Source organism: Bombina bombina, chromosome 3 (assembly GCF_027579735.1).
Source record: "Bombina bombina isolate aBomBom1 chromosome 3, aBomBom1.pri, whole genome shotgun sequence".
Taxonomy (NCBI): domain Eukaryota; kingdom Metazoa; phylum Chordata; class Amphibia; order Anura; family Bombinatoridae; genus Bombina; species Bombina bombina.
Genome location: NC_069501.1, coordinates 812,268,299 through 812,278,093, shown reverse-complemented (window position 1 = coordinate 812,278,093; position 9,795 = coordinate 812,268,299).

Here is a 9,795-nt window from a genome sequence, read left to right as displayed (position 1 = left end):
GGTTAATAAATATAATATTGGGGTCGGCGGTGTTAGGGGCAGCAGATTAGGGGTAAATAAGTATAACGTAGCTTGCGGCGGCATTCGGACGGCAGATTAGGGGTTAAATAATTTAATTAGAGTGGCGGCGATGTGGGGGGACCTCGGTTTAGGGGTACATAGGTAGTTTATGGGTGTTAGTGTACTTTAGAGCAAAGTAGTTAAGAGCTTTATAAACCGGCGTTAGCCCAAAAAGCTCTTAACTACTGACTATGGACTGCAAATGGCGTAGGGGGATCTGCGGTATGGAAAAGTTGCGGCTGCAAAGTGAGTGTTAGACCCTTTCCTGAGTGACTCCAAATACCAGAGGGCGGTAAAAACCAGCGTTAGGAGCCTCTAACGCTGGTTTTGACGGCTACCGCCCAACTCTAAATCTAGCCATAAGTATGGCGCTCAGCTGCTAATCCTTAGCTCCCCTACTAATCAATCTTTCCATAGAATTGATAGAATTAAATAGTTAAACACACAATATAGAAGTTAAGGAGCGTTAAAGCTCAAGGATTCAGGAAGATGAATCTATAGAACTTATTAAGAATAAAAATATTAATTTATTAATGTGAACGCAATAAAATACATATATAATTTCATAAACTTTTTTAAAAAACAGGGGATGTCTCCCATAAAATTTATCTCTTACAATTCCATCAATATTAACGTGATAAAAAAGTTTAAAAACAATAAGATGTTGCACACCAATTTGTGATAGATTCCACCTTAACAATAATAACTCTTGCAAAACTGATATAAAATCAACTTATTGGCTGATAATTCATTCAATAAATAGTGGTTTGGAAACTCAAATAACAGATATGTTCAATCTTGTTTTTAAGGGATTGAGTTAACCTGCATCAGTTAGTGTCAATATCTCCAGTTCCTGTTAGGAGAACAATCAATAATTCTGACCAATAGTTTTGTAAAAAGTCTTGTATCTTACTACTGTGAAGAGAAACTTGGCATACCTGGGTCTTCAAGCTCTTATATAGTCAAGTGCGGACTTACTGTGAATATCCTCCGGTACTGTGCTCCGTTCGTATGCTGTGCATCACAGCAGTGCTAGTACCTTGTGTTTCACTGCAGACTGACTCCAAATCAGCTGTGCTGACGTACGCTCCTGCGTGATGAAAGCGGGATGGTTTCCAACAAACGGCTGTTTGTGCTCCCTGTGTCTTGTAGATTACAGGATCCTACAGGGAGAGATGAGTTTCCTTGAAGTTCTTTCTTCGATACTGTAGTTAGACTCCTGGTGGTCTCTGCTTTTAACGTCAATGTGTTTCGCCTTTGTGTGGACTTTATCAAGACGTGTAACACTGTTTGGTCTAATGGACATTTAAATTGCCCTCCTCTTAATTCTATTGGTCAGTGTAATGGGTTGGTTCTGTCACTCTTTTAAAGGTGGAATTTGTTCCAGGGTTCATTCATCTGTTCTGTTAAGGTGGACTTTTTGTAAATGAATAGATAGAAACATTTTTTATTTAATAATGAAGTACAATCAGTATATATAAAACTAAATAAATTTAAATTGAAAAGGTATTTAAATAAACAATGCATTTCTAAAATGGTTAAATAAAAAGCTTTTTATATTCCATAATGAAATATAGTTCATATGACATAAATGCCAAATTTATATTTAAAAAATCAATGACTATAAATACATCTAAAGCTACATATCAAATATCAACTTTTGGACACTATTGTATTAGCAGTATATAAATTGTTCCATGTATACAAATTAATTGTTGGTGGGGTTTTAGTACCAATACAGGGAGTGCAGAATTATTAGGCAAATGAGTATTTTGACCACATCAACCTCTTTATGCATGTTGTCTTACGCCAAGCTGTATAGGCTCGAAAGCCTACTACCAATTAAGCATATTAGGTGATGTGCATCTCTGTAATGAGAAGGGGTGTGGTCTAATGACATCAACACCCTATATCAGGTGTGCATAATTATTAGGCAACTTCCTTTCCTTTGGCAAAATGGGTCAAAAGAAGGACTTGACAGGCTCAGAAAAGTCAAAAATAGTGAGATATCTTGCAGAGGGATGCAGCACTCTTAAAATTGCAAAGCTTCTGAAGCGTGATCATCGAACAATCAAGCGTTTCATTCAAAATAGTCAACAGGGTCGCAAGAAGCGTGTGGAAAAACCAAGGCGCAAAATAACTGCCCATGAACTGAGAAAAGTCAAGCGTGCAGCTGCCAAGATGCCACTTGCCACCAGTTTGGCCATATTTCATAGCTGCAACATCACTGGAGTGCCCAAAAGCACAAGGTGTGCAATACTCAGAGACATGGCCAAGGTAAGAAAGGCTGAAAGACGACCACCACTGAACAAGACACACAAGCTGAAACGGCAAGACTGGGCCAAGAAATATCTCAAGACTGATTTTTCTAAGGTTTTATGGACTGATGAAATGAGAGTGAGTCTTGATGGGCCAGATGGATGGGCCCGTGGCTGGATTGGTAAAGGGCAGAGAGCTCCAGTCCGACTCAGACGCCAGCAAGGTGGAGGTGGAGTACTGGTTTGGGCTGGTATCATCAAAGATGAGCTTGTGGGGCCTTTTCGGGTTGAGGATGGAGTCAAGCTCAACTCCCAGTCCTACTGCCAGTTTCTGGAAGACACCTTCTTCAAGCAGTGGTACAGGAAGAAGTCTGCATCCTTCAAGAAAAACATGATTTTCATGCAGAACAATGCTCCATCACACGCGTCCAAGTACTCCACAGCATGGCTGGCAAGAAAGGGTATAAAAGAAGAAAATCTAATGACATGGCCTCCTTGTTCACCTGATCTGAACCCCATTGAGAACATGTGGTCCATCATCAAATGTGAGATTTACAAGGAGGGAAAACAGTACACCTCTCTGAACAGTGTCTGGGAGGCTGTGGTTGCTGCTGCACGCAATGTTGATGGTGAACAGATCAAAACACTGACATAATCCATGAATGGCAGGCTTTTGAGTGTCCTTGCAAAGAAAGGTGGCTATATTGGTCACTGATTTGTTTTTGTTTTGTTTTTGAATGTCAGAAATGTATATTTGTGAATGTTGAGATGTTATATTGGTTTCACTGGTAAAAATAAATAATTGAAATGGGTATATATTTGTTTTTTGTTAAGTTGCCTAATAATTATGCACAGTAATAGTCACCTGCACACACAGATATCCCCCTAAAATAGCTAAAACTAAAAACAAACTAAAAACTACTTCCAAAAATATTCAGCTTTGATATTAATGAGTTTTTTGGGTTCATTGAGAACATGGTTGTTGTTCAATAATAAAATTAATCCTCAAAAATACAACTTGCCTAATAATTCTGCACTCCCTGTATTTTTTCTTTTTTAACATTAAGTATTTAGAAAAGGAGAAATATCCAATTCAGAGTTTAAACCTGATGGGAAGAGGGTCTGCATATTATAAATGAATTCTGCTTCTATTTTCAATAGCTTGGTCTCAATATTTCCTCCTCTCCAGTCAGGTTTAACCTTTTTTATTCCCCAAAAAGTGAAATCTTTAAGGTTATTATTATGTTTTTCTCTGAAGTGAGTATACAGATGTGTTTCAAGGTTGCCTCTGTCTATACAGGAAAGGTGTTCTCGTATACGCTCCCTGAGGGTCCTGGTGGTCTCTCCTATATGTTGTCTGTGGCAGGAGCATTGAATGATGTAGATTACCCCCTTATCTTGGCATCTAATCATTTCTTTTATTTGATGTGTGAAACCATTTTGGCTTGACTCAATTTTATTACATTTACTGCTGTATCTACAGGATCTGCAACCAAAACAAGGAAAGAAGCCTGTAAGTTTCTTCCCCATAAAATTACTCTCAATTTTTTATTCTAAATTCACTGGGGGCCAATATACTTTTAAAATTTCTCGCTTTTTTATAGACAATTTTTGGGTGATTAGGCATTTGTTCCCCTATTATGGGGTCGGTTTGGAGTATGTTCCAGTGCTTTTTCATTATTTTTTTATTATTATTATTATTATTTTTTGGATAAGATGATGATCACTATTGTAGTCTTTTACTAGGGCTACATTTATTTTAACCTCAGTGTTTTTACTATCATTTTTAACTTTATCTTTTTCTTTATAAACCAAAAGATCTTTTCTATCTTTTTCATTTATTTGAGTTCTAGCTTTTTTAATTATTTGTTGGTCATAACTACTTTCCTTAAATTTATTTGATAGAATCTCTACTTGTTTCGTGTAGTCAGACATTCTTGAGCAATTTCTTTTTATTCTAAGGCATTGCCCTTTCGGAAAATTATCTTTCCATTTGTTCAGGTGGCAACTATCGTGGTGTATTAGGTTATTAGTGTCCACTTTTTTAAAATAAGTTTTTGTTATTATTTCCTTCTCTATTATTTTGATGTCCTATATTGTTTTTATTCATATCTGAAATAAATTCTTCAAGTTCTGCATGTGTACCTTTCCAGATTAGAATGATATCATCTATAAATCTGGCACATACTCCAAACAGACCCCATAATAGGGGAACAAATGCCTAAACACCCAAAAATTGTCTATAAAAAAGCGAGACATTTTAAAAGTATATTGGCCCCCAGTGAATTTAGAACAGAGAAAAAAATCAAAAATTGAGAGTGATTTTATGGAGAAGAAACTTACAGGCTTCTTTCCTTGTTTTGGTTGCAGATCATGTAGATACAGCAGTAAATGAAAAAAAATTGAGTCAAGCCAAAATGGTTTCACACATCAAATAAAAGAAATGATTAGATGCCAAGATAAGGGGCAATCTACATCATACATGCTCCTGCCACAGACAATATATAGGAGAGACCACCAGGACCCTCAGGGAGCGTATACGAGAACACCTTTCCTGTATAGACAGAGGCAACCTTGAAACACATCGTTATACTCACTTCAGAGAAAAACATAATAATAACCTTAAAGATTTCACTTTTTTGGGGAAAAAAAAGGTTAAACCTGACTGGAGAGGAGGAAATTTTGAGACCAAACTATTGAAAATAGAAGCAGAATTCAATTATAATATTCAGACCCTCTTCCCATCAGGTTTAAACTCTGAATTGGATATTTCTCCTTTTCTAAATACTTAATGTTAAAAAGAAAAAATATTGGTACTAAAACCCCACCAAAAATTAATTTGTATACATGGAACAATTTATATACTGCTAATACAACAGTGTCCAAAAGTTGATATTTGATATGTAGCTTTAGATGTATTTATAGTTATTCATTTTTAAATATACATTTGGCATTTATGTCATATGAACTATATTTCATTATGGAATTTAAAAAGCTTTTTATTTAACCATTTTAGAAATTCATTGTTTATTTAAATATATTTTAAATTTAAATTTATTTAGTTTTTATATATACTGATTGTACTTCATTATTAAATTAAAAGTGTTTCTATCTATTCATTTACAAAAAGTCCACCTTAACAGAACAGATGAATGAACCCTGGAACAAATTCCACCTTTAAAAGAGTGACAGAACCAACCCATTACACTGACCAATAGAATCAAGAGGAGGGCTATTTAAATGTCCATTAGATCAAACAGTGTTACACGTCTTGATAAAGCCCACACAAGTGTGAAACGCATTGACGTTAAAAGCAGAGACCACCAGGAGTCTAACTACAATATCGAAGAAAGAACTTCAAGTAAACGCATCTCTCCCTGTAGGATCCTGTAATCTACAAGACACAGGGAACACAAACGGCAGTTTGTTGGAAACCATCCCGCTTTCATCATGCAGGAGTGTACGTCAGCACAGCTGATTTGGATTCAGTCTGGTACTAGGTACTAGCACTGCTGTGATGCACAGCATATGAACGGAACACAGTACAGGAGGATATTCACAGTAAGTCCGCGCTTGACTATATAAGAGCCTGAAGACCCAGGTATGCCAAGTTTCTCTTCACAGTAGTAAGATACAAGACTTTTTACAAAACTATTGGTCAGGATTATTGATTGTTCTCCTAACAGGAACTGGAGATATTGAAACTAACAGATGCGGGTTAACTCAATCCCTTAAAAACAAGATTGAACATTTCTGTTATTTGACTTTCCAAAACGATATTTATTGAATGAATTATCAGCCAATAAATTGATTTTTGATCAGTTTTGCAAGAGTTATTATTGTTAAGGTGGAATCTATCACAAATTGGTGCGCACCATCTTATTGTTTTTAAACTTTGTATCACGTTAATATTGATGGAATTGTAAGAGATACATTTTATGGGAGACGTCCCCTGTTTTTTAAAAAAGTTTATGAAATTATATATGTATTTTATTGTGTTCACATTAATAAATTAATATTTGTATTCTTAATAAGTTCTATAGATTCATCTTCCTGAATCCTAGAGCTCATTAGCGCTCCCTAACTTCTATATTGTGTGTTAAATCATGTATATATCTATCAAATGCATATACTGTACATATTTAAATGTCTGTCCTGCTCACTACCAGATGACTATACAATAGTGCTGAATATAGGGTTTTATGAATCTAAACAATATATTGATATATCTAAAATAGCATATTTGAATGTTTCAGAGTACATTGCACAATGGCAACCTAAACAAATTATTCCAAATCAACTTTGAATACTATCAAACACTGGCACCTTGAATTGTGACCACCAAAGTAATTGCAGTTCATGCATAGGGGTCCATTTATTAAGCAGCGGATGCTGTGTCAGAGCCCCATCCTTTTAGGTCCACCTGAAACCAGTTACCTTTTTGGTGGCGGAATGAGATCATCCCAGTGCGATACGATTGGGATAATTGACGGCCACTGCTAGCGGCTGATTGGCTGCCAGTGAGCAGGGGCGGCATTGCACAAGCATTTCACCAGAAATGCTTGTGCAATTTATAATGCCAACAGCATATGTTGTCGCCATGTAATACTCGTGGGATACTCCTCTATCAGACCAAACTCGGCCAGTAGTCTTGTTATCCTGGCATTGAGCCGGAATGATAGGGAATATCCCAGAGCAGAGTAGGTTTGCAAGATGAGATACATGGCACTCACCAAAGGCAAGACAGTCCTTGGGAGCAACAGGCAGGAAACCAGAGACAAACCACTAGAGTGCTCAGGTAGGCAAGGTTTGGCAACAGTAAGGCAGTTCAGGGGTAAACCACTAGGATGGTCAGGCAGGCAGGGTTTGGCAACAGTAAGGCGATCCAGCGCAGATAGGGGTTAACAGGTAGAGTGGTCAGACAGGCAGAGTTCAGAAACAATATCAATCTAGCAGTTAAGGGTTAAAGAGGCAGAGTGGTCAGACAAACAGGAGTTAGCAACAAAATAACAATCCAGCATACAAATCAATAACACACAGGAGAACAGTAAGTAACACCTATACTTGGGCAGTGATAGGTAGGACTGAAGTTACTTGCATAGGCACAGGATTCGCACCACAGGAGATCCAGACTGGCTTCTGGAGGAGGAAGCGTGCAGCGATGACGTCACCATCGCAGACAGAGAGGAGCCGACTCCCCCCTAGGCAACGATCAGACAGCAGGCACTGCGTCCCTAGCAACAGCTAGAGTGGAGCAACATGGCATTTAGCGAGGTCGAGCAGACATGATTCAATACATCGAATCATGTCCACTCAACCTTTTTATTAACTCTACCCCATAGTATGGACAATTCTCTCGCTATCTGCTCAGATCCAATCTGAACTTTTCCCAGTATGGAAATGGTGTGATTGCTTTGATTGTGATCACTCAGAAGGTATCAGGAGCTGAATAACTGGATTATAAAAGGGATTGGAATCAACCCCAAAATATGTAATGCTACTCCTTTTGAGGGAAATTTATGAAACTGTAAAAGCCCTCACAGTACAGGCTTGGTCATCCAGCCTGCAACTACAATGTGCAGCTTCTTAACCTCTCTGCCACCTCAGAGATTAAGATCACACTGAACTAGTTTAACCATTGCTTGTGCAATGCTGCCCTCGATTAGATTGGGATGATTGAACTCTGCAACACTTTACATGGTTGAGAGGTTAAGTAGCAGCGGTCTTAAGACCTCAGCTACTTAAGTAGCGTTGGCAGTTGGCACAAACCTTAAACACTGGGGTTCTGAAGCTGACTTTGCAACTTAATAAAAGGATCCCTATGTCTCCTTTGGAGCATTATTGTATAATCAGTTCTAAGACTCAACAAGTATAAATGCATATCAATACTTTTTATATGTGTTAGACTTAGTTTAGCACAAAAATATTTACAAAAAATTTGTATAGTTATATTTAATTTGTTATTAGATACTCTTTGTGTTTTGGCCTTTTTTATTTAAAAATGTTTTTTCTAAGGTTGAAGAATTAACATGTACAATTGTTAAGACATGTCTCTGTACTGAATTGCATATAAAGTATCTGAGGTAGGTATCTATGCATTTGGTACATTTTTTACATCAAAATGCAAGCACAAATAAATTCTCATATTTGTTATATATGGTAATTCCTAAAAAGTACCAAAATACTCATGTGTCACAAATATTACACAGATCAGTCATTTAACCAGTGCAACCAAGCACTATAATGTATTGTATCCTTTTTCTACCTTGACAAGAGTATTAGAGCAAAAAATAATAAATAAATATAAAGAAGAAGAAATAGGTTCATGGCCAAATTACAAGTGGTACGCTATTAAGTGCTTTTCATTCGCAAGCTAACCTGACAGTAGTTAATTCTACAGTGCTTACCTGAAGGTAGTTATGAATATTTTACATTTCAATGTTCTTCACATAGAAAAAATTGTTCTATTTATTTTTTCCATATATATCTAATGTATTTTAGTAAAATATATATCTATACATACACACACACACACACATATATATAGTTGTGCTCATAAGTTTACATACCCCGGCAGAATTTATGATTTCTTGGCCATTTTTCAGAGAATATGAATGATAGCACAAAAACATTTCTTTCACTCATGGTTAGTGTTTGGCTGAAGCCATTTATTATCAATCAACTGTGTTTACTCTTTTTAAATCATAATGACAACAGAAACTACTCAAATGACCCTGATCACAAGTTTACTTACCCTGGTGATTTTGGCCTGATAACATGCACACAAGTTGACACAAAGGGGTTTGAATGGCTATTAAAGGTAACCATCTTCACTTGTGATCTGTTTTCTTGTAATTAATGTGTGTGTATAAAAGGTCAATGAGTTTCTGGACTCCTGACAGACCCTTGCATTTTTCATCCAGTGCTGCACTGACGATTCTGCATTCTGAGTCATGGGGAAAGCAAAAGAATTTTCAAAGGATCTGCGGTAAAAGGTAGTTGAACTGTATAAAACAGGAAAGGGATATAAAAAGATATTCAAGGTGTTGAGAATGCAAATCAGAAGTGTTCAAACTCTAATAAAGAAGTGGAAAATGAGGGGTCCTGTTGAAACCAAACCACGGTCAGGTAGACCAACTAAATTTTCAGCCACAACTGCCAGGAAAATTGTTCGGGATGCAAAGACAAACTCACAAATAACTTCAGGGGAAATACAGGACATGTGGTGTGTCTGTTTGAAGATTCACAATAAGGAGGCACTTGAAGAAAGATGGGCTGCATGGTCGAGTCGCCAGAAGAAAGTCATTACTACGCAAATGTCACAAAGTATCCCGGTTACAATACACCAAACAGCACAGAGACAAGCCTCAAACCTTCTGGCACAAAGTCATTTGGAGTGATGAGACAAAAATTGAGCTTTTTGGCCACAACCATAAACGCTACATTTGGAGAGGAGTCAACAAGGTCTATGATGAAA